The sequence below is a fragment of the Peromyscus maniculatus genome, chromosome 3 (genome assembly GCF_049852395.1).
Source record: "Peromyscus maniculatus bairdii isolate BWxNUB_F1_BW_parent chromosome 3, HU_Pman_BW_mat_3.1, whole genome shotgun sequence".
In the NCBI taxonomy this organism is placed as follows: Eukaryota; Metazoa; Chordata; class Mammalia; order Rodentia; family Cricetidae; genus Peromyscus; species Peromyscus maniculatus.
The window spans coordinates 74,799,956-74,823,653 of NC_134854.1; the positions used below are offsets into that span (position 1 = coordinate 74,799,956).

General features: G+C 40.7%; 1 protein-coding gene across 2 annotated transcripts in view; it reads right to left on the reverse strand.

Moving 5' to 3' along the window:
• Skap2 (src kinase associated phosphoprotein 2) overlaps nucleotides 1-23,698 on the reverse strand; it is a 161,326-nt gene that overhangs the window by 26,980 nt on the left and 110,648 nt on the right. The window lies entirely within an intron of this gene.

The window sequence follows — 23,698 nt, forward strand, 5'->3', positions numbered from 1 at the left end:
TAGATCAAGAGCTCCAGGCAAACGATGGCTACTGAGAAAGGGAGAGGCAGTCTTCTCCAGGGATGAGCCCACTCATAGGTGATCCGATCTTAAGCAGCCAGCCCTAAATATATACAAATGAGCAACCCTAAATGAACTCAGCAGGTTATATTTATAAATTTGTGTGCGTGTGTGTGCATGTGTGCTTGTGTGTGTGCGTGTGCGTGCGTGCGTGTGCGTGTGTAGCAATAGTAATTAAAGAATAAGAGGCTGTGAATTTGAGGAGTAACCAGAGAAGGTAGAGGGAGGAAGTGGAGGAAGGAAATGATATAAACATAGTACTCATATGAAATTCTCAATAAATAAAAAAAAAAAAGCCAAACAAAATAGAATAAAACTAACATAGATCCTGGTGTAATAGAAGACTCTTTGCTGCCTTCTAAATTTGTTAAAAATTTAATGCTAAAAATTTTCTTAACCTAACAAAGTCAAATTAAATAATTTTTGTTATAAACAGTTCTTTTTGGTTGTGCATTTCTGATATAATTACAGTTCCTTTTTAATGTAAATTAACTTTTCCTTATTATTCTAATTATAAAAAGCATGATCTACACATGGCTAGAAAATAGAAAAATAGCAGTGAGAAGAAAAATTAATTTTTAAAAATTATACTGATTTAAACACAACTACTATTGATATCTTGTAGGCCATGTTTATTTAGTAAGGTTTTCTCTTTTAAAAAATTTTTTATTAAGAACATCTCGGGACTGGAGAGATGGCTCGACAGTTAAGAGAACCGACTCCTGTCCCGGAGGACCCAGGATCAATTCCCAGCACCCACATGGCAGTTCACAACTGTTTGTAACTCCAGTTCTAGGGATCCAACACTCTCACACATGTATACATGCAGGAAAAACACCAATGCACACACACACAAAAATCTCAAATGTATATGTATTTTATTATCCCCATACATTTTTCCCTAAATGTGTATGTTATTTATAAATTACTTTTAATCCTTTTTTAGAAAATAAATTTTGTCAAAGTAAGTTGTTCTAATTTCATTAAGCAAAAAAAATACTACCTAATCAAAATGAAGTTAGTGATTAGATTATTTAACTATAATGTGACTATCTCACTTGCTCTGTAAGTGCCTACAATAATCTCCATTAAAAACAGTCTCATTAATACAGGCTCACACGACACAGCTCTGGCTGCTTCCTCCACTCCATGGACACCATTCTTACTTGAATGACCGACAGACTACAGTTACCTCAATTTGAGAATCTGGCAGAGGCTGTCTTAGAAATAAAGTGAATGTGTTGTTTGGGGACACAAATGACGTTTCCTTTCAATGACAGAATTCAAGCAAACACTACAATTTTAGAAACCTACAAGCCCCACTGTAAGCCACCAACAGCCTCCAGCACGAGAGACTTTCCTAGGGAGAGATGACAGTAACAAAGTACGCTTCAAAAACTGTGTCCACATTTGGATTCTGAATAATGTAGGGAACCAACATTTTCCAAATGACAAATGTCTGTCTGGTGCCATCAACTCACACAAGGGTAAAGACCTGTTCAAGTGCGAGACAGACTTTTGAACTTTAAAAGTATGGACAATTCACTGATGTTCTTTCAGACCCAGCTGTACCCAGGCTTCCACTGTTGCCTGTGGAGTCTGGGATCAGCAATAGGAATGTGCAGAATGACCTGCAAGGGCCATCGCAGGACCTCTCTTGCCCTTCTATGGTTGACTGGACTTGATTTGAATCAACCTCACAGCACACTAAATGTGGAAGCAGATAGGAGAGTCCAAACGTCTTCCATTAGAGAGACTTGCAGAGAGCTGAACATATGCAAATCATAGACTCTTCCTCTCACTAGTTCTGAGGGGAAAAAAGCCTAAGGTGTTTTTCTCTAGAAATAAGTTGTACATATGTAATAAGTTTATCATTATGATTTTAACGTTCATTTAAAAATCAACATTTTTAGCTGGACAGTGGTAGTGCACGCCTTTAGTCCCAGCACTTAGCAGGCAGAGGCAGGTGGATTTCTGTGAGTTTGGGGCCAGCCTGGTCTACAGATCTAGTTCCAGGACAGCCAGAGCTACACAGAGAAACTGTGTCTCAAAAATCAAAAGCAAAAACAAAAACAGAAAAGAAAAAAAACATTAAAAAAGTCTCAGTTTTAATTCTGATACACAGACACTGAGCAGTGTAACCTTCACAAACAAAAGCTTCCAGAAGTCTTAATCATTCTTACAACTACCGAGGGATCCTTAACACACTTTTTTTTCTTTTTAAAGAATGCTGCCCTGTATTTTCCAGAGTAGGTTTAGTTAAATATCTAAACAGTGTTTATCCACCATATAAAAAAAATTATTATCTTGCTAGCCCAGAACACTAACCATCATTTTATGTTTCCCAAGCACGCAATCTCAGGATTGAATTGTATTATACTGTTGACTCATACTGAGTTGGTAACTAAAATCTCTTTGTTGTTTTTTTGTCTTTTTTTTCTTTTCCTATAATGCAAAGTCTTACTTTTCTTACATTTTGCAACTAGACTTTTGGAGCAAGGGGACATCCTATAATATTTTGCCTGATTAGATTTGACCCATGGCTTCAGTCAATTTGAGAGCAGGCCTGTATCTCATCCTCCAAGGCAATGTCCACAGGAATGCCCAAAGACACCCACAAAATCAATTAATTAGTACCAGTAGGCACAGCTGTAGACTCAGTTATCCAATGAGAGTCCTGGTCACCAGCTCTACAAAAATCCTGCTACTGCCTATCACTTCTGTGACTCGTACTGAGTCCAAATAATCAGGGTTCCATCTTCCAGGTGGGAGAAGGACTCTGGGACACTTACAGAGTAGTGTAGCTTCAAAGTCTCAGATGACCTGGAATTAATTTACAGAGTCTGCCTGCAGTGAACACTAGGTGCCCTCTTCAGAAGAGCCCTGGGAAGCCGCCACAGCCTAGGCCTCCTTTCTCCCCAAGCTCACTTACCAATGAGCCGTCGAATAGCAACCCTCTCCAAGTCTACATCAGTTAGCCCAACTTCAGACACTACAAACTCCTAGTCTCGTCTCTACAGAAGTTCAAATTTTATGGCAAGACTCCGCCTCCTTCTAACACCTCCCCCATTCTTCATGGTTGACTCCAAATAGGCAGCTCAGCGACTTCATTTTCAAGTCCTCTTGTGATGTAGTTTCACCTGGGCCAGAAGCCAAATATAAGTCCTACTGCTCTTGAAGACAGGGCTCAATCCATCTCACAACCAGGAGGCTTTCCCCACGCCCAGCAGGCAGCTAGCCTCTGTTTCCTGTGTGTTCGTGCATGCATAAAGCCCTCCATTCGTGTCCTGCCCGCTGCACACATTTGTTTCCTAATCTACCTTCCTCCAGGCGTGAGCTCCCCGAGAGCTTCTTTATATTACCACAGACCAGCACAGGGGGTGGGATGAAACGGTTTCTAAGAATGTTTGTCCAATCAAAGTGACATGGATTTGACTAGCCAGGCATTCCACTTGGGCTTCTGGTAGCGCTTACTAATATCAGCAGTCGGAGAATAATTGTGACAGAGAAGGAGTAAATAACACTGAGACTGAGTCCTTTTCTCTGAGCTACTCTCCTTACTACGTCCAGAAACAAAGAAATGCTATTATATAGTTTTTATTATACTGATCATAATCTATAAATTTCAGGTATTTTCAGAGGTCTCTTCAAAAGCTACATTCATTAAATACATTCTAGCATTAAATTAAATACACAAAGAAACTGATATATTTTCATCCCCCTGACCTTTCTCTCTCACTGAGTTTGTGTATAATTAAAATCCAAACGGAAATTTAAAATGCTTATGGGTTTTAATAGCATTCATTTGTGTCTATTCTTTCTTTGTAGTTTTGGAATCTGACTTCAAGTCTATCAAATATATCCAGATGACAGCTCAGCTCCCCACTGCTCATCGTAGATTATGATGACAACTCCTTTTGTCCATTTCCCCTCCGCAGCTCAACTGGGTAGAGTTGAACAGCTTCCCGATGTATTTCCTATATCCTTCAGCCCCACTCGTTTTCAATGCTTCTGTCACGAATAGCCTCTATCTGAAGCAGGAAGGTGTGATAGTATAACTATTTTATTCCCTTATTATCCTCTCTGAATTTTTTATCTGTGTGTGTGTGTGTGTGTGTGTGTGTGTGTGTGTGTGTGTACATATACACAGGTGTTAGTGCACAGAGGTCAAAGGACAATTTTGCGTCTTGGTTCTCGCCTTCCACCTTGTTTGAAATACAGTCTCTTGTTTGCTGTTGTGTAAACCACGCAATCTCCCAGGAATTCTCCTGTCTCCACTGCCTTTCTTACAGAAAGGAGCACTGGGCTTACAGACACACGCTACCACATGTGACATTGCATGGGTTCTTGGGACCCAAACTTTGATCCTCAAAGTGCTTTACCCAGTAAGCCATCTCCTGCTGCTCTGACCCCTACATACACTTTGCATCAGCCCCTCTTGATTGAAGGGCCCAAGTTGCTGATATCAGAAAAATCAGCCATCCTAATTGGAGCTGGAGAGTCACTCTAAGTCCCTCAGTTCTTTGGGCTTAGTTGGCTGTGTCCAACTACAATAGCTACCGGTGCCTAGAAGGCCTCAGCCCAAGGAACAGAAAGGACCAAGCACACAACAGTGAATGTTTAATATTTGTGAAGCACTTATCAATTAACAGCCCCACCTGGACTTTTCTATTGCTACTGTATGCTTTCACCACTATGTATAACTTCCAGTTTGAGACTTCAGGATGAGCCACATCAACATCCCTGCTGATCACCTACATGTGTTGTTCGCCCAGGACAGTGCTCTGAAGACTTCAACAGGTATCAGAAATAGGTTCTGTTTCACTAGATTTGGGGGAATCTTTGAATGTCAAGTTGCCAGCCCGTGCCGCTGGTCCAGGGACAGACTCTGAGAGCCTGTTATCTGCAGCCTGAGCTCCTCACATATGACTTCACAACATTGAGTGTTCTAGGACCAGGACTGCAGCTTATCTGACAGAGTGTCACCTAGCATGCAGGAAGCCTTATATTCGAGGCCTAACACTTCATAAAGCAGACGTGACTTAAAGGTGCATGAATCTATGCTCAGCACTCAGGAGGTGGAGGCAGGAGGATGACAAATTCAAGATCATCTTTGGCTCTGACTCTATCTCAAAAAAAAAAGTTCAGTGTTTTATTATCATTTGGATGTAAGTTAATCAGAATTTTGTATCTTCAAATATCATTTACCTTTTAAATTTGAAAACATGGTCTGCCTCACCAAACAGCAGCAAAGTGAATAATTATAGTGAAATGACTAAGGCAGGAATTTATCCCACTTTTATGCTCAAGAAGGTCAATGAAAGGACATAAATGCAAACAAAGGTTGTGCTCCAGGAGTCATCACCCCCTTTCACTGGCTTTACGGATTCAGCCAAATCACACTTGCTCAATTTCAATTTTCTCATCAGGAAAACAAAATTACAAAGTGTACCCTAGAGAATTCCTCTGAGGGCAAAATGAGGTAAAGTGCCCAACACACTGCACACTGCATAGCAGATTTATATTGGTAGTCATTGGAATAATAATCTGAGGACTTGCTGTGTGCAAAGACTACTGGGTACTTCATACTTAAATCTCACTCAATCCTCAAAACCCTTTGAGGAATGTACACTATTATTCCCATTTTCCAGATGAAGAAATAGAGGCATGGAAGCATTTCAGTAACCAGTGCAGCAAACACAGCTGGATGAAGGTGGGGCAGGATATGAACCTGGGCAGTCTGCTTCCAGAGCCCAAGCTCGTCCTGTCAGGGTAGACTCTCTGCATATCACTTGCTCATAAAGCCGTTAGTTAACTCACCAGCACTTTAACCTTTTGACGTAAAACGGAACTTATGAGAAGGATAATCTCACGGATGTCATACTGACATATATTCTTGTTTTTAACACTCCTTCCTCAGTGACAAAGTATCGTGACTGACAATAACATATCCTCCCTGAAAATAGTGTCCACTGCTAAAAAACAGAAGAGTCAATTTTGTAATGGCCACAGAAAATGGAAAGCGTGGCATTTGCCCCTTACATTTTTCTTTCTGTTGGAAAGCAGCTTGCAAATGGAAAAATCACGTCCATCACCTCCCTCCCAGAGACTGACTATGATGAAAGACAGAGGACGGCCGAGCCTTGAAGCAGGCCCAGCCGAAAGCAGCTTCCACCCTAGCAGGAGCCCAGGGAGACTGATCAATCCCGAAGAAGACAGAAGCGATGGCTCCTCACTAGAGCTGACTGCAGTAAGACATACAAAAGGCAGCAAATTAAAGTACTTTACATAACACAAAGAACAGCGCTCTCAAAACACAGATTTCCACCGACCTATGAGGGGCTGTGCAGAAATATTCAGAACGACAGTTAAGGAGCCTCCAACTCTCCCGCAGAAGATTATTTTCTTGACACGGAGAGGAATTTGTTACAAAGCATTTTGTAATGGCCAAGAAAGGAAAGATGTTCTGGAAGCACAGTATTTCTGGAGAATGGGGCTCCCCAAAGAAGCAAGGAAGAACTGTAGGGAGGACGGGAAGGGGAGCACACAAAGCTCATCTGATGGAGGACTCCTGCAAAGCAGGAGTTGATATTCTTCCAAGAACACAGAATAAAAGTCTGAGCTTAAAAAATAAAACCCTTGTTCAGGTCTGGCTCCCTGAAGGGACAGGCTGAACTCTCATTTGGAAGTTTCTCGTCCTTGGATTCCAGAAATGAAGCCAACATAAACAAAATGTTTTATGTAAAAGAGCCAAGGCATTTTTAATGTACATGACAGGCATGCTGTAGCTGATTTTTTTTTTTCAAGGTCACACACAGCATTTCAGAGTAGGAAATTGAGTAAACTTCAACTTCCCATCCTGCAAGGACAAATCCCTGCCACTTTGGGGACCAAGCGCTGCACAGTGTTAGAACTGCAAAGCTAACCCTTCCCCTACTTTCCAGTATGAGAAAGTGCTCTTGCTTCCCTATTCTCAGACCAGAACTGTTTAGACTATTTTTCAGTTTAAGTATGACAATTAATAAACTTATCCTGGCACTTTTAGTTGATAAAATGTTATGCTATAATTATGTACACTTTATTAAAGTACAATTCAAGGCTTTATTTTCATCTTATTAAATAATGTATTCAAATATGTAAATTTAATGGCCTGCCCACTACCATCTTTAAGGACCATTCAGTGTTTATTGTCCTTGCTCAGAGTTTAACATCAAATTAAAGACAATTATAAAGTAACAATATAAACTCTCCTGAACTACTCAGCCCACCTACAAGAGTAATGCTGACTCCAAATGCTGCCTAATTATAGGACTTAGTTACTCCCATTCTGCCTAAAGAAGTTATCAGTCAGTGGTTACAGAATTCAGGTAGCTTTGTTAAAAATGGCTTTATCATATGACTTAGCTTTGGAAAACAACTTCTGGATTAAAAAAAAGTCAAGAAGAAAAATTATCTCAATATAGTCCAGTGCAGTGAGGAAATACAATATAGGACTTGGCATGTGTCCACAGGAAAAGTCTGGCTCCCAGATGCTTCTTGCCGACCCACAGCGGATTCAGTAATGTTTAAACAACTGACAATGTACACTCATAGCACTGACGACACAGGGGCCAGAACTCTGCAGGAGCCTGTCCCATGAGCGTCTTCACACACTGAAAACTAGAATCAAAACCAAAAAATCATAGGCACACACTACACATTTCACTTACCAAAGATTCGACATGCACAATAGCCTTCTTTACAGTAAGTAGATGCCACCAAATTAACTAAGATCTACATAAGACATATCGCCTCAACAAAACAAACATCTTATTGTTTTTATTGTATTAGTCCTTGAAAATGAGAATGTGACCATGAAATAACTGCAGCAAACAGACAACTGTCTCCACAGCTCACTCATTATACTACTATTATATAATATCCATGACCTCCTAGACTCTGAGCCTGTGGCTAACATGTGCTAGTTTGAATCAAATGAAATTGTATTTGGCTATTTTTGATGTCCCCAAATTGCCCTTTTGTAAGATTTGAGGTTCAAATAAAAATTCTGACAGAGAATTTTGACAGCAAGTGGCAGATGAACATTCTTAGACATGAAATGTCAATGTTCCTTTATAACTGGCCATTAAGTGTATCATGAACTCAAGAGTCTTTACAAACAAGAATACACTGAGTAAAGTCTGCATTTACTCTAGTATACATTCAAGCATAAACAAATATTGTTACTATTTAATATAAAACTGTCACAGATTTAGCCAACAGTGAAGGAAGCATGATATAAATAAAATTACTTTGTGTGATTCTCCCCCACTATTCCCAGATGATACATTTCTCAGAGATGATACTCTCTCTCTTGATCCCAAACAACTCTGTCACATAATGTTTATGTCATGTGAATTTTAAAAATAAATAGTAAAACAAAACAAAAAAAATGGGTTTGATTATCTAGGAGAAAAAGATTGATTGGCACAAGAAATAAAATGTTATTTAAATTAGGACTTCAGTTGATTGCAATGCCAACTCCATTTTTACAACACATTCCAAAACCAACACATTGGTCTGACTTAATAAGACTTCAAATGCACATATCTACTCTTTAGCATTTAAAACTAAAGCCTGCGCCGGGCGGTGGTGGCGCACGCCTTTAATCCCAGCACTCGGGAGGCAGAGGCAGGCGGATCTCTGTGAGTTCGAGGCCAGCCTGGGCTACCAAGTGAGTTCCAGGAAAGGCGCAAAGCTACACAGAGAAACCCTGTCTCGAAAAAAAAAAAAAAAAACCAAAAAAAAAAAAAAAAAAAAAAAACTAAAGCCTGCATATTGATATGGATGTCTCTACCTTACTATAATTTTTTTTTTGTATAACACAAACATTATTTGTGCTCTAAACTGTATCAAGAAGCCACTTAGGATAACTTACTTCATAAAGCCAACAGACTTATTAAGATCTCTTCCATCATAAATCCAACAAGTATTTCCTTTTGTCAAGAAATACTATTAAGAACATAAAGATAATTGGTACTCAGAAAGGATACACCTAGAAAGGAGTCTTGCCTACAGTAAACATGCAAAATTTTGTTTATCTAACTTGAATTAAAGTTTATAAATCACATGATTATAATTAAATCTCGACTGCAGGGTCTTTGCAGTAATCAATCAATTACTCATGGTGAAGAATGTAACCTTTAGCAGCAATATGGTCAATGGCCTCACTGGAACAAACCTGTCTTTCTCTGCTCGTCCAAAAGGACAGACTGACTGTGCAGGGTACGTCGGAGGCTGCAGTCTAAACATGTGAGACAAAACTTTGGGCCTGAGATGAACAGAGGGATTCAAGTGAGACCTCCACCACTCCAGAAACGCTTTTGCCTTCCAGGTCTCTGGAAAGTGTTGGGGTTTCTGAGGAATCAAAACCTCAAGTATGTACAATATGTGATCCAAACTTCTACAACCTCAAGTATGGTGTTCCCAAGTCAAGAAACCTGACATCATTGTGAAACCCTTGAGGCTCTGGCAGTAGCAAAAGCAGAATCATGGAGGGAAAGCCTCCAGAACCAAGGTACACAGAACTCCCAGAGGAGGGCGAAAACCTGACAAGTTGACAGTACATGGAGCTGGAAGAGCAGCCAACTAAACATGCGATTCCTGTGTGGCCAGCTCTACTAGAAGTTAACACAGAATGCTTAGACACAAAATTAGGGAGGAGGCCATCAAATGTAAATCTCCATGTTCAGTCCTTTGCCAAGCTAGAGAGGCAAACCTACATTATTAGGTTGGCCTCTTTGCCTTCCCCTAGGAAGGATGGATCCCATGTGAATATCTTCTGGGGCTTTGGGCCATCTGTTTTGTAATGTCTCCAGCAATGGAAGTTTCTTCCATCACTTCCTTTGGAAAGTCTCTTTTTTTTTTTGTTTAAGGGGGACAAAAAACAAAAGTAGCTATAAATGTTAAGGTGATTTGGTAGTTATTTTTCAAGTATTCTTATTTATGAGCCCTTTCTTGAATGCTTCCATGAGTGGACACCCCACTTTGGCTCTAACAGTGAATATGCAATAACCTGGCCTCCTCCAAAGAGAACACCGGTTGCCCACATCTCAGTGTGTTTAAGGCATCTTTGTCTTATTAAGTCCCTGTCCCTCATCACACTTTCATCATCATGCTTGAAAGGCGGTGTTTACAACCACATAGGGCGTTCAGACAGGCCCTTCAGCTACCTCACCTGTGCCCACAGGCTGGCTTAGAACTCTGCTCCTTAGCAGCCTCTCACTGGTCTTTTGTTAGATTCATCCGCGGTTAACCCACCCTCACTCACACTGTCAACACTATACACTAGCACAGTGCCTGCTTGACTAAAAATTGTTGTGTGCGCATGTGTGTGTGTGTGCGCGCGTGCGCCGCACATGACCAATTTAACTGAATTCTTAAAAAAAAAAAAAAGTTGTTTTCTCTCTACTTTTCTCATCTCGTATTTCACTTCCCAGCTTTCCCTTGCTCAGTGAGCAGAACAGATAACCTTTTCCAAATGCCTTTAAATGAATGCTAAGCTGTCATGGAAGAGTACACAAACAACTGCCGACAAGTCTCGTGTATCTCCACATGCTTTGGGGGTGCTGTCATTTACACCTAAGTCTTACATGATATAGGAATAGGAGATATTTACTGATTTATAAATATTTATTTGTGGGTTTTGTTTTGTTTTTGTTCTTCAAGACAGTGTTTCTCTGCGAAGTCCTGGCTGTCCTGGAACTCACTCTGTAAACCAGGCTGGCCTTGAACTTACAGATCCACTTATTTCTGCCTCGAGTGCTGGGATTAAAAACAGGAGCCACCACCACCACGCAGGATTTGTGGGCTCTGAGAGGAAGTTAGCTTAATGGAAGAGCAGTGAGGCGGAGACTGGGGAACTGGACTCAAGTAGGCCATGGCTGGTCCTAGGCCTTCCTCCTCTTAGTCCTCCAAGAATGCCCAGGAAAAAGCACTAAGCATCTCTCTAGTCACTAGTAAGTGCCTTTCACTAGCACTCAAGCTGCTGTGTGACTCCCATCTCTCAGTTCGTTTTTACACAGGAAACTCCTCATCTGCACACTGGTTACACCAGATTCCCAGATGGTAGCATTCAAAACTCAGTTACAGTCCTGTGCTCATCACATCTTCTCTTCCTATTGCCTTTAATGACTGAGTGGGCACAGAGCAGAATGTCATTTCCTGGGGAATGCCTCATTTGAGATGACTAGTACACCAAAGGGACTGGTAATCCAAGTTGGTCCCGTCGCTAAGAGTAGGTGATCTATCTTTAATAGTACAAAGGACTGGTGACATGAGAGCTTTTCATCACTCCTGTATTCTATTACATAAATTCATCTGAGACTGTGCTCCCTGGGATGGCAATGTCAAAGTTCAATGGAGCTGTACAGGGGCAATCAGGTAGGCGTCAACCTTGACAGCATACCATGTGCAGTCATTCTTTTTGGGCAAGAATTGTCTTCAGGAATCCTTCCTGGTTTCTCTTTATTTAACTAGTGCGTCCACTAACCACAGGCTCTGTCCTGCTGAAGACACAGGTTCTGGAATTCTAAGGAAGAAGGTACCACCTGAGGGATGTGCCAAGCAACACCAGGTTTGTTTCTTTTCTTGAGGCATCGAAAACATCCATTTCTATGTTTGCCAAACAGCTATACGAAAAGTACAATCACAAAATGTAAACAACAGCGGGAGAAAACAAGCCACCTAGTGGTATGTGATCCATTCCAAAGCTAGGGTGCCAGGGAGGTTTGGAGAAGTAGGGCCAGCACAAGCTGGATGGACAGAAGAGGCTTTCTGGATGGGTGCAGTTTGACCTTGGCCTAGATAAAGTGGGGAGGACCCAGTGCAAAAGGGATCACAGCAAAGAAAAAGCAACCATCATGCCATGCAGATGGGAGGTGAACAAAAACTCCAGGCTGGGAAAGGATGGGATGCCTGAGGGAAACTAAGTCAGCCTGCTGGAACCGGAGAGGCACTCCATCTCCGGAGACCGGCCAGAATGTGAGACTTCAGTCGGGCTGCAGAAGACCTCTGAGGGCAAAGGGAAGGGATGTGTGCTCTAACCTACGGTTGACAGACAGCCCTTCTTCGCACTTTAGAGGAGCAGGAATCTATCATGTAAGAAATATCCAAATTCCCCTTTTCTTGAAAGGGTTTCCCTCAGTAAGTGATTTCTGAAGGAGTTTTGAAGTTTACATGCATTATCTCCACACTTAGATCAGATGTTCTGGATACACCCAGAACATCAGTGGGTCTGCTAATACTGTATCTGTCATTATATATGCCAGTGTGAGTACTGTGCTAACTTATACTTATAAAAATACTGCATTGTACCCAAAAAATATACAGAACTGTAACATCATCTAATTATTCATAATGGAATGACCACAAATCTCTACCCCAGTGGGCCTGACAAAACTGTGGTTTTTATACTGTTCAAACAGAATGGCATGGTAAGTCTACAGACCCTGAAGAACACTTTTCACTTTTCTGGTGCGGAGACTGTGAAGACTTGAGACAGATGTGGACAGAGAAAATATGGTAAGGCGTATTCCACATTAGACTTGGAAACTGGAAAGAATGATGAGTGTTTACTTCTTAAGTACTTAGATTTCATATATTTGTGTCTATATGGTGTATTTGACAATCTAGGTTAGTAATCTACAACCTTAGAATCTACTCCATATCTAAAATAATATATATTAGAAAATAAAGATCATGTGCTGTGTGGATGGAAAAACAAAAAACCAAATCAACCAAAGTTGTATCTATTTGCTATTTCACTGGATTTTCATCCACGAACTTGATCATTAATGCAGCACAATGATTTAGTTCAAGACAACAAGATGATGCACAGAGCAGCAGGAAAGCTAGTGGAGAGTTTAATCCAGCTGCAGTCAAAGGGTCTAGGCAGCATGAACAAGGGAGGAATGATAGGTTGAAGCTGGACTGTGGAAAGGGCACAGGGCCTGGCCAGTGAGTCCGGCTTGGTAAATTCTTGGCATTGGGAACCCCAAAAAAAGTTACTGAGGAACAGATTGATGGACTATGATATATTTTAGAGTCAGTCTATTACCAGCACATAGAATGGCTTATCAGGTTGATAGGAGAACACTCAGGAGCCCTCGTGATGATCCAGGAGAGAAATTATGAAAGCCTGAGTATGGAGAGCCAGGAGAGATGGTTCTCCAGAGGAAGAATGTGTAAAACTGGCAAGTGGGCTGATGGGGAGACATGATGATCAAGCCAGGACTCAGGGATGAGTCTAAGGTATTTTACACTTGATTAAATTTGAGTGACCAAAGGTACTGGTAACAGAAATAGCATTGGAGGTGGGAGGCGGGGCTGGGGCTGGGGCTGAGTTGCCCAGAGAATATGTAAAGGAAGATTTCACTTCATTAGCACATCATGCTGTGCATCTGATGGACTGGGCACCTCATACCATTGGACACATGAGCCTCATGTTAGAAATTCAGCAAATGTCTTTCAAACGACACTGAGGCATAGGAGTTATGACTCTGTCCTATAAAGGTCCGGCTTGAGCTGGTCCTTGTGCCCAGTCTCCCTGCCTGGCTCCCTGGGGTCCTACTTTCTGGTTCCCAATTGCACAGTACCTCAGACCCAGAGCCTCCATGCTGGGTGCTCTCTATGCTGGGAAGAACTTTCTCCAGTTTTACCTAAGAGGTTTCCATTTAAATGCCATCTTTTCCTTGGCTACAGAATAAAATAGTTATTCCTTCTCGGGGCATCCTCTTATTTTCCTTCTTGGCATTCTTACTACAATCTATAATGAGTTTGACCCAGGATGTCTTTCAGTAGCCCAAGCTGGCCTTGAACTCACTGTCTTCCTCCTGTCTTAGCTTCCAGAGTACTAGGATTGTAAGTACTATATGCTTAGCTCTATAATTACTTTTTTTGATTTTGTTCTGTTTATTTTCGAGACAGGGGTAGCCTGTCTGTGTAGCCCTGGCAGTCCTGGAACTCTCTCTATAGACCAGGCTGGCCTTGAACTCAGAGATCCACTGCCTCTGCCTTCTGAGTGCTGGGATTAAAGGCAGGAGCCACCACTGCCCAGCATATAGTTATCTTAATAAAAAAGTAAGTCCATCATTTCTATGCCTAAATTCCCCATACTCACATGAGACTCTGGCACTCAGTGGACTTTCAATAAATCTATGGAGAATGACTGAGGCACCTAACAACAGAATGTATGAAGAGAAGGTAAGACACAAAAGTGTCATTATTAAAGAAATAAAAGTTTAGCCTGAAAACATTGATTTGAAATAAGCAGTCACTGAGCATCAATGCTCACTGGAGTGTTGTAGGTTATGCTCAGGGTTACACTTGGAGTCTGAGATGTCCCTACAGGCTCCTTTATTTGAAAGACCTGTCTCCAGTTGGTGGTGCTGTGTTGGGAAACCGTGGTACCTTTGAGATATGAGACCTAGCTGGTAAAAATGGATGGTTGTGAGAGATGACCAATTACTTGGAAGAAGCCATTTTTATTATGGGTAAGGACAGATGACTTTGAAGAAGCCATATTTGTTATGGGTAAGTGCTGTGGGATATCTTTCTGTACGCTGTAAATGTGTTGCTCTGATTGGTTGATAAATAAAGCTGCACTGGCCTATAGCAAGGCAGCTTAGAGGTAGGTGGGAAATTCAAGCAGATATATGGAGAGAAGAAAGGAGAGAAGGGAGATGCCAGCTACTGCCAAAGGAGCAGCAAGATGCCAGCAGACTGGTAATGCCACGGCTACGTGGCAACTTATAGATTAATAGAAATAGGTTAAGTTATAAGAGCTCGCTAGCAAGAAGCCTGATATAGGCCATACAGTTTGTAAATAATATTAAGTCTCTGAATGATTATTTTATAAGCAGCTGAGGGACCATAGGGACGGCGGGACTAGAGAAACCTTCTGGCTATAGGTAAGGACAGAAAACCAAATTTCAGGAACTGAGGGTGAACAAGTAAAAAAGCATGAAGACAGAGACCAAAGTGAGCTCTTGAAAGCACAAGCACACCGAACCAGAAGCAGAGGGGCTAGCCCATGAACAGAGGACCAGAAGGAGAGGGGCTAGCCCATGAACAGAGGACCAGAAGCAGAGGGGCTAGCCCATGAACAGAGGACCAGAAGCAGAGGGGCTAGCCCATGAACAGAGAACCAGAAGCAGAGGGGCTAGCCCATGAACAGAGGACCAGAAGCAGAGGGGCTAGCCCATGAACAGAGGACCAGGGATGTGGAAAGAGGGCCAGACAAGGAGATTTGGGGTCCAGCTCCAAAAAGAGCTCGAAAATGCCCCTCACCTCAGCCACCAAGTCTCCTTGTTCTGTTGGAAAACTTTCTGACCCATCTCAGTTTCTGTAAGGAGAAACAAAGGGGCCAGTGGATATGAAGTGGTATGAAATTGTTTCTTTGTAAGACCTCTAATGAAGTTCTAATAACAAGGAACACATCTATAAATGAATGTTTTCTTTGAAACAAAATCAAGGTAAAGCCTCACTTAAGCTTAATTAAGTTAGCTTGGACTTTTTCCCACTTTGATGAAAGCTTTGCACTATTCAACTACAGTACTTGCTGAGGCCAGAAATGCAGAGTGCTTATATTTATCACTGACACTTTGTTGAACTTGTCCGTTCTTATTAATCACAGCTTTAAAGTAAGCAGCCGAGATACTCTTAGGAAGCTGATATTCCCAGCTGACCTATCTGCACAAATAGAGAAGCTTGATACTCTCCTGCTGCACAATGTCTCCATAGACACATGTGTTTGTGAAGCTGTGTGCACATGTGTGTACATGTGTGTGTTTCTGAGACCTAAAGAAGCAAGAAGGTTTTGTTCAGCAACCAGGAACTTTATCACATTCTGTCTTCTGAAAACACGGAGAATCAAAAGCAAACGCTGCCCACGATATGTTTATATTCTCTTATCTGACTAGGAAGGCTCCAGTTTAAAAGCTTGCTATGAAGGTAGTCGGGAGTTGTGCCGTTAGCTGGTGGGGTTTCTGGGGAGCTGGGTTATATGCAGACACAAACCCCACAGTGTGACCACCCGAGTCTCTAGCACAGCGTTCGGATTCTTCAGCTAAGGGTCACAGAAGAATCCCCACGGGTCAACTCCACTACTGTTATTTGTCTTTCCGCTTTGTAAATGTCAGCATTTTTGTCTGATTAGTGTGGCTGATGTTTGCTTACTTTCCAGTTCCAAATTTTTAATATGTGCGCTATTGGCTCCTTTAGCTATGCAAATATAAATAAATACATGTACCTAAGAATTAGAATTCAGAGGCTAAGTAAACTACACAATAATTCCTAGTGACCTAGTAGGGTCTTTAAAAAACGAACCCTTTCATAGGGTCCTTCTTTCTTGTCAAAGTTCTGTTCCTTCTTCTGCCTCCTTCAGTCAGGTGCGCTTGACTCTAGTCTTCTCTGGGCTGCTCTTAGCTCCAGCTCTGAAGGGATTAATTCTTCTGTTTGCTCGTTCATCACCACACCCCTCTAACACAGTTTAAAGCATAATGCCCAAAGTGTTCATCTGGACCATTTTCATTCTCACCACACATTCCCGTGAAGATTTCTTAAATCATAACTATTCAGAAATCCATTTTCCAATCTTGAAATGTAGGAACACTAGGCTGCCTTTAACTACCTTCATATAAATATTGGACAATGAAACTTCACTCTTCTGTATCATCATTATTACTTGTAGTCTGGAGACAGAACCCAGGGCCTTGCTAGGCCAGTGCTCAGCCCTTGAGCTAACTCCTAGCCCCCATAAAGAATGGAGTCTTGGAATTTATTAAAACTTAAGATTTTAATTTACTTGTTTGTTTTTTAAGTTTTGCATTATTACCAATTTAAAGTATAAGTGGTCAGGTAAGCTCTATTATTGTCATTAATTTTTATCCTACTGTGGTCCTTTCTTGCTTTATATCTTAAATTCTACATTGCCTGATATTATAATCACCAGAGAAGCTTTCCTTGAGGAGGGCTGACTAGAGCATTTTTTCCACTTCCTTACTTTGGAACTCGCCATGTGGCTTTGTTTCAGATATATGTCCTCTAATGATGCTACTCAATTAAAAAAATCCAATGTGATCTCTTCTTTAACAGATTAAGTTACTTTTATGTTTATTTTTATAATCTTACTTTTACCACATTCTTTTTTTTTCCTTCTTTCTTCTCCTTTCTTGCCTGGTGTTTTTGGCTCAGCACCTCTTTAGAGCCACGTTGTCTTTCCCCGTCTATTGCGTGCTTGCAGTCATCCACAGCCCCGGCTTATCCCAGCTACCTTCTCAACCAACTTCACCTCTGTTGTACATTAAAAATGTAAGGCTTATTTAAAAAGCACCAACTTCCTGCTTCTGGGTTTACTGTGCCCTTGCTTTCTCCAGCTTGCCTGTGTGTCCACACAGTTAAGGGGCAAAGCTGGAATTCAAAGTGGTGTGTTTTTCCCTCCGAAGTCCCCTGTCTAGATCACAACAATCTGCTTTTCACAGACGAAATAGCAGGCATTCTGGATGCATGAGGCAGGGGCACAAGGGATAAGAGGCAACAGCGGCTGGGGAGGAAGAATGAAGAGGAGGATGGCTTAGAAAGAAGTGTCATGATGGAACTACACAAGCTAGTTTCGACAGGATTCCTATGTCAGAAAAACAAAACAGCTAACTCACGCAACACACAGGAGTATATTACAAATACATGCAATCAAACACGGAAACTAAAGGTTGTAAGTCATGGCTGGACCAAAAGAGGCGAGGGGGCTGTGCCTTCCAGGCCTACAGCAAGGTAGGTACAGGCTTGGCCTCGAAGAGGTACACAGAAGAATTAATGAACTAAAGGCAATGAAAGCAGGCAAGAAGATGGAAAGGGGAAGAGGGATGAGATTGAGGATAATAAAAAAATGAAGGAGAAGCAAGTGGGAAGCATGTAAAAAGAAAACCAAGGAAGGAAGGGAACAAGGGACAGTTTCTCAGTTAACAACAACACATCACATTTTTGTTCTCAAATACAAAACTACATGCTTTTAAGTGGGGGGAAGGGATAAAAATTCCTATCACGCTGTTCATAAAATACAAGGGTAGGCACAGCTTCTATTCTATTATGCACATCAGCATGATCTAGTTTCTTCTAGTGGTAAGTAAAGGTTTAAAAATGAAGACTTACAATGACACAGAGGGACTGAAGCGACAGCAGTAGGTACCAGTGTGGTTTGTAGCGTACACTCAGCTAAGACTCCTCTTTGGAGGCTTTTCCACAATTCCCTGTCTGTGTCCAGTGACCGAGACCGGCTCAGTCTGCTAGCTATCTTCCTGAAAAAGTCCCACAAGGAGCTCTCCTCCTCCTCCACCTGTCCCACTGAAGACAGCCCTGGTCTGCTCAGCCTACACCTCGAGGATGCCTGGCCGCCTGGAGAAGGGCAATCCCTAACACACAGGTCTGGTTTCTCCCTTCAGAGTTGGGACAACAACCGATCAAAACAGACTAGAACAAGGGTCCACCTCAGAAAGCCTCTTCCTCCCCAGGTGGTAGCTTCAGAGAAGAGGGACAGTGTCTCCCATACCTGTCACTTGACTTGGTTCATCTTGGTCTTTCTCATTTCCCTAAAATAGAACTTCAATACTGTCCCAGAACAAAATGGGGACAGGAAAATTAAGCCGACCTGTGAAACCTTGGTTTTGTATATTTAAGAAGATCTATGTTATGCCCACAAACATGAATAAATCAGGCTCTGACTCTTCATAGCTCAAGAGATAAAGGTGAATGGAGAGAAAGGAAACGCCGCCTATTACATCCCTGTGGCCAAAGTTTCACACTGTCAGTACTGCTGACATTTTGGGCCACATAATTATTTGTTATGGAGCCTGTTCTGTGTATTGTAGATGATTAGCAACATCTCTGTATAGACACATAGACAGACAGACAGACAGACACACACACAGTGCCACCAAATGTACCCAGGAGCAAAAGTCTCACCTGGTTGTTGTCAAGTGACAAGTTTTTAACTCACAGAAATGGGTTATTTATCTCCACCAACAGAAATCTGTGTTTTACATGTTCATAAATATTTGGGTTTATATGTGTTATTATATGCATTTGGGTTAATACATAGTTTTTAAAATGAAGAAATTTGTTTGCAATGTCAAAAGCAACGTAGAAAAAAACCCATGACAAGCAAAATTGTATTCCAAAATGTCATATCATTATTATAAAATAAACAATACAAAGAAGATCAAAATACATTTGCAGTCAAGTCACGCAAAATAAAAATACAAACAGGGTCTATCTATCCCAGTGGCAGAGCCCTTGTTAGTGTGCACAAAGCTCTAGATTCAACTTTCAGCAAAATTTAAAACATGTATTAGGTGTTTGTTTGTGTATCTGTGTGCATATAAATATACATGCATGTATGAGTAGATATATGAATAAGCACTATGTATATAAGTGATCATGATTTACAATTTTTCCTTTTTTTTTTTTTCTTAAATAACTTCAGCTAATCCTCTCAGCAGAGTATGAGGCTGAAAGCATCTAAAAATTTAACTCTAGTTATCTACTTGGGAAAACATATTTATCTATCATCCTATATATTAGGAGACGGTATCGCCATATTTACTAAATTCAGAAACTTTCTTAAGAAACAAGAATATACCAGGCGGTGGCGGCGCACACCTTTAATCCCCACACTCGGCAAGCAGAGGCAGGCGGATCTCTGAGTTTGAGGCCAGCCTGGCCTACAGAGTGAGTTCCAGGACAGCTGAGGCTACACAGAGACACTCTCTCTTGGAAAAACAAAACAAAACAAAAACCAAACCAAACAAAAAACAAAAATATCCAAGAATACTAGCAGGCTTCCTGCATTAACAATACTAAGATGTTAAATACACCATGGTTCTGTGAAAGTTAACTGACATCTTTCTATTGAATTCCAAAGAAAGAATGGGAAAAACTAAGTCAGGACGTATGGTCACTTATAACAATGTTGGCGCTAGAGACTGCAAGGTCCCTATAACCTTGATATTAGCTGGTAATATGAGTAATGAAAGGGAAATAAAGTTAAAATGTATTGGAGGGTTTGCAACTATTTATTGATTAAATTTGCATTTGTGTTCACTTGCTGGAAACTACTTCAAATTTAAGTACTCAAACACTGCTCTTTTTTATGTATACCTAATAGTTTCATTGAAAAATTTATAGCTGCATTTTACTTTACATTCCATTTTAGATGCAGATAGTTGGACTGAATAAATTTAAAATGTAATTGAATGACCAAAGGATAAAATCATCCTTTGCTGGGTCCAAAATAGTTCAATCTGTCATTATAGTTATTAAAAAAAAAAAAAAAAGAATTCACACACAGAAGAAAACAGGTTAATGGAATAGAGATTTGTCTTCCTGCTCTCTTCCAGTTGCCCTCTCTCTTCTAGTCACTTGCCAGGAGACATTTCCAGTGCAATTCCCCAGAAAGTGGCACATTTAATAGGCTAATGGGCGTTACCATTCTTGTTACCCAGCTGATTCGACACAGTCTATGCCTAGGAAAATCGTGTTGTTGTTAATACACAATTTCCTGCCACTAAAAGGAAAAGGTCAGACAACTCACTAAGCTGAGGAGGAGCAAGCGGGGTTGCCTTCTTCTTAGACTATTTTCCAAATATTATTTCTTGCCTTCGAGATTCACAGTGAGACAAAAGTGCTCTTCTGGAGTTCTAATAACAAACTGACCCTACGTTCTGAAATTGTGCCAAATGACCCCATTGTTATGTCATCAATCAGTTCAACATACTTTGGCCAATGTATTAGTTGTACAGACAAAAGTATGTTATAGTAACATCACAATGTATGTAAATCTAACTGGCCTATGCTAATAAGCAGTAATGAAACAGAAAAAAAAAAGATGGCAAAACATTGGGGTACTTGAGGAAAAGCAAAAACTTACAGACTGCCCACAATAACATTCTCTCATCTCTTTCACGCATATGTATAAACCCCTAAACACAAAGAAATCTAGACATTTATTCTTGTTCTTTTATGAAGTTAGTTAAAAATTCATGAACAAAAAATTAAAGAGAAAGCACTACAATAAAGTTGGAATATTCTAGCTGAAAACACTCCTGTGAAACTATTTACAGTCCCACAGAATTATAAACATTTTTCAACATAATTTTTAAGCAATGTTTTCTTCTTACTGTTGAGACTTAAACAATGAACATTTATTTCACATTAAAAATACACTTATTAGAGAAGATTTCGCCTTTTTCAGAAAAGTTTTTCCAGTTTAAAGTAGCATGTCAATGCTTAGACTTTTTCTTCAGAACAATCCATGTGCTGCACCTTTCAACTAAGAGGGTTAGTTTTCAACACTATGTAATCGATAGAAAACTGTGTGGAAACAGTATTATTATTTAATTCTGGGAGCATAACCAACTGGACTTCCGAGACAAACATTGCCTATACAGCACTGGACACAGACCAACAGTCTGCAACTATGTCCCATGCTCCTCCTCACACACGCCTCAAAAGACACTCAAATCTCACAGAAGCCGTGAGAACAGCAAACTTGAGTCTTAACCCTGGGAGAGGCTTGTGAAAATTAAAGTTAGCTTTCCAGTTTCAAATATTTAAATGAACTCAACTTCTAACTCCGAGATCACTTCAGGGCCTCCCTTAAAAAAATCCCCTCTGTGGCGCGGGCTTCAGCCTGACAAAGCTGCTGAGCTGTGCAGATGTTGAAACAGCTCTGGGTTACACAGGGGAGAAGGGAGCAGGAGACATTCCACAGCTGCTCATGGCAGCTCCTTTCCCAGGGGCACAGTTGCAGGCTCTATCAAGCTCAATCACTTTGTACAGCAACCGGGGAATCCCAGGCCGAGGCAGAGAAACCTCACGGCAGCTTAGATTTCTCCAAGCACCACAGCAAGTAACACTACTTAAAGAATAAGCAGTTATTTCCAACATTACATGGCCTTGGGCCAGAAAATGTATGTATGTGGGGGAGGAGGGACGGTGAGGAAGAACATCTGTAGTGAGAGAAAATGTAAGACGTTTCATATTTCTAAAGTTTCAAGCTACTTACAGGAGATCTTCCTTGAACAACTGAATATTTGATCTTTGTACTCAGTCAAGTTTTTTTTTTGGGGGGGGGGTGCTGGGGGTGGTAGGGAGAGAATAGTGCAGTTGAAGAAACACAGAACTTAACAGTTAACTCGGCAATTGTAACACAATACATTGACTGTAAAGTCTTAAAGGGCTGAAATGTGTATGAAATGGAGCCATGTTTAAAGGCTCCATGCTTCAGTTTTACAGCAGTATACATACTCAGTCCTGTCACACATCCTTTTTAAAGCCTAGAGAAATTGTATTAATGATGCAGTGGCTAAAACCAAGCAGCCAAAGATGTTCTCTACCTGAGGGTAAGTGATGCTGTGGCAGCCACCACCACATCCTTAGGATAACCAGGAAGTGAGGCTACAAACACACAAATCTACCACATAACAGAAGCTGGCAGGCCACTGTTTCCAACAGATACACTTTTGTGCTCAGCATCCTCCTGCAGGGAGGGATGATGGAATTCATAGATACATGTGTACTTTTTGCAGTAGCTATGATTATTACTATTACTTGGTCGGAACATCACAGAAGCATTTACAAGAATTTACCAGGTATGACAATGAAAAAAATAATGATGTTATATTTATTGTGAACTTGGACAAGGAAAGCATTGTGTTGAATTACCTCAGTTGATTCTCCCAGTAATAGTATGCCCATTTTATAGATGAAGAAATCGTTATAATATCATTGAACTAATAAATAATACAGTCAGAATTTAAAATGTTCTACTCTACGTCTATGCTCTAGATCTTATGTTTTACCGACTGTGATGAAAATGACATCTGAACATTAATTTGGAACATGTTAAGTATTTTAAAAATCAATTTTAGGGATTTATATTATGGTACTACATTGCCTAGTCAGAGAAAAATAGCCCCTTTATCTATATTGTTTATGACCTCCTTTTCTACTCTACTGATTTTTAATAAGCAGGAAAAGAGCAATATCAACCTGGAGTGTCAGTCACACAATTTTCAGTGTTGTTACAGTCCAAGAATTCTAAATTTCAGATGACTATTTTCCTGTTTTAGAATTCACACCGTCAAGGATCCAACAGGTAATTAGTTCTGCTGTATAACAACTACTGAAGCGTATCAATACTCCAGCAGGCCTGAACTTTTAAAGTAAGAAAATCTTTTGATTTCCTGTTTGATAAAATACCAATTAGAAACTTTCCTCAAGCCTCCAAGACCTTTGTTTACAGTTCAACAACATTCCTCCAAGACATTGCAATGTCCTCCAGCAGGGAGGACTAGAGAGCAGAAGCTGGTGACATATGGGATGTGCATGGTACTTCTGGTAAATGGAAGTTCCAAGATGTAAAAAAAAAAAAAAAAAAAAAAATGATGTGTGAGTTGATGGAAAAAACTGTAAGGCAAGTCAATTTTTTAATTAAAAAATTATGTAGCATAAACAATGCTAATGAGCCAAAAGTCCCAAGAGATGAGGATTCTATCTGCTTCATTTTAAGGTCCCTTTCACTTCTCATAAGTGTACACCCTGCACT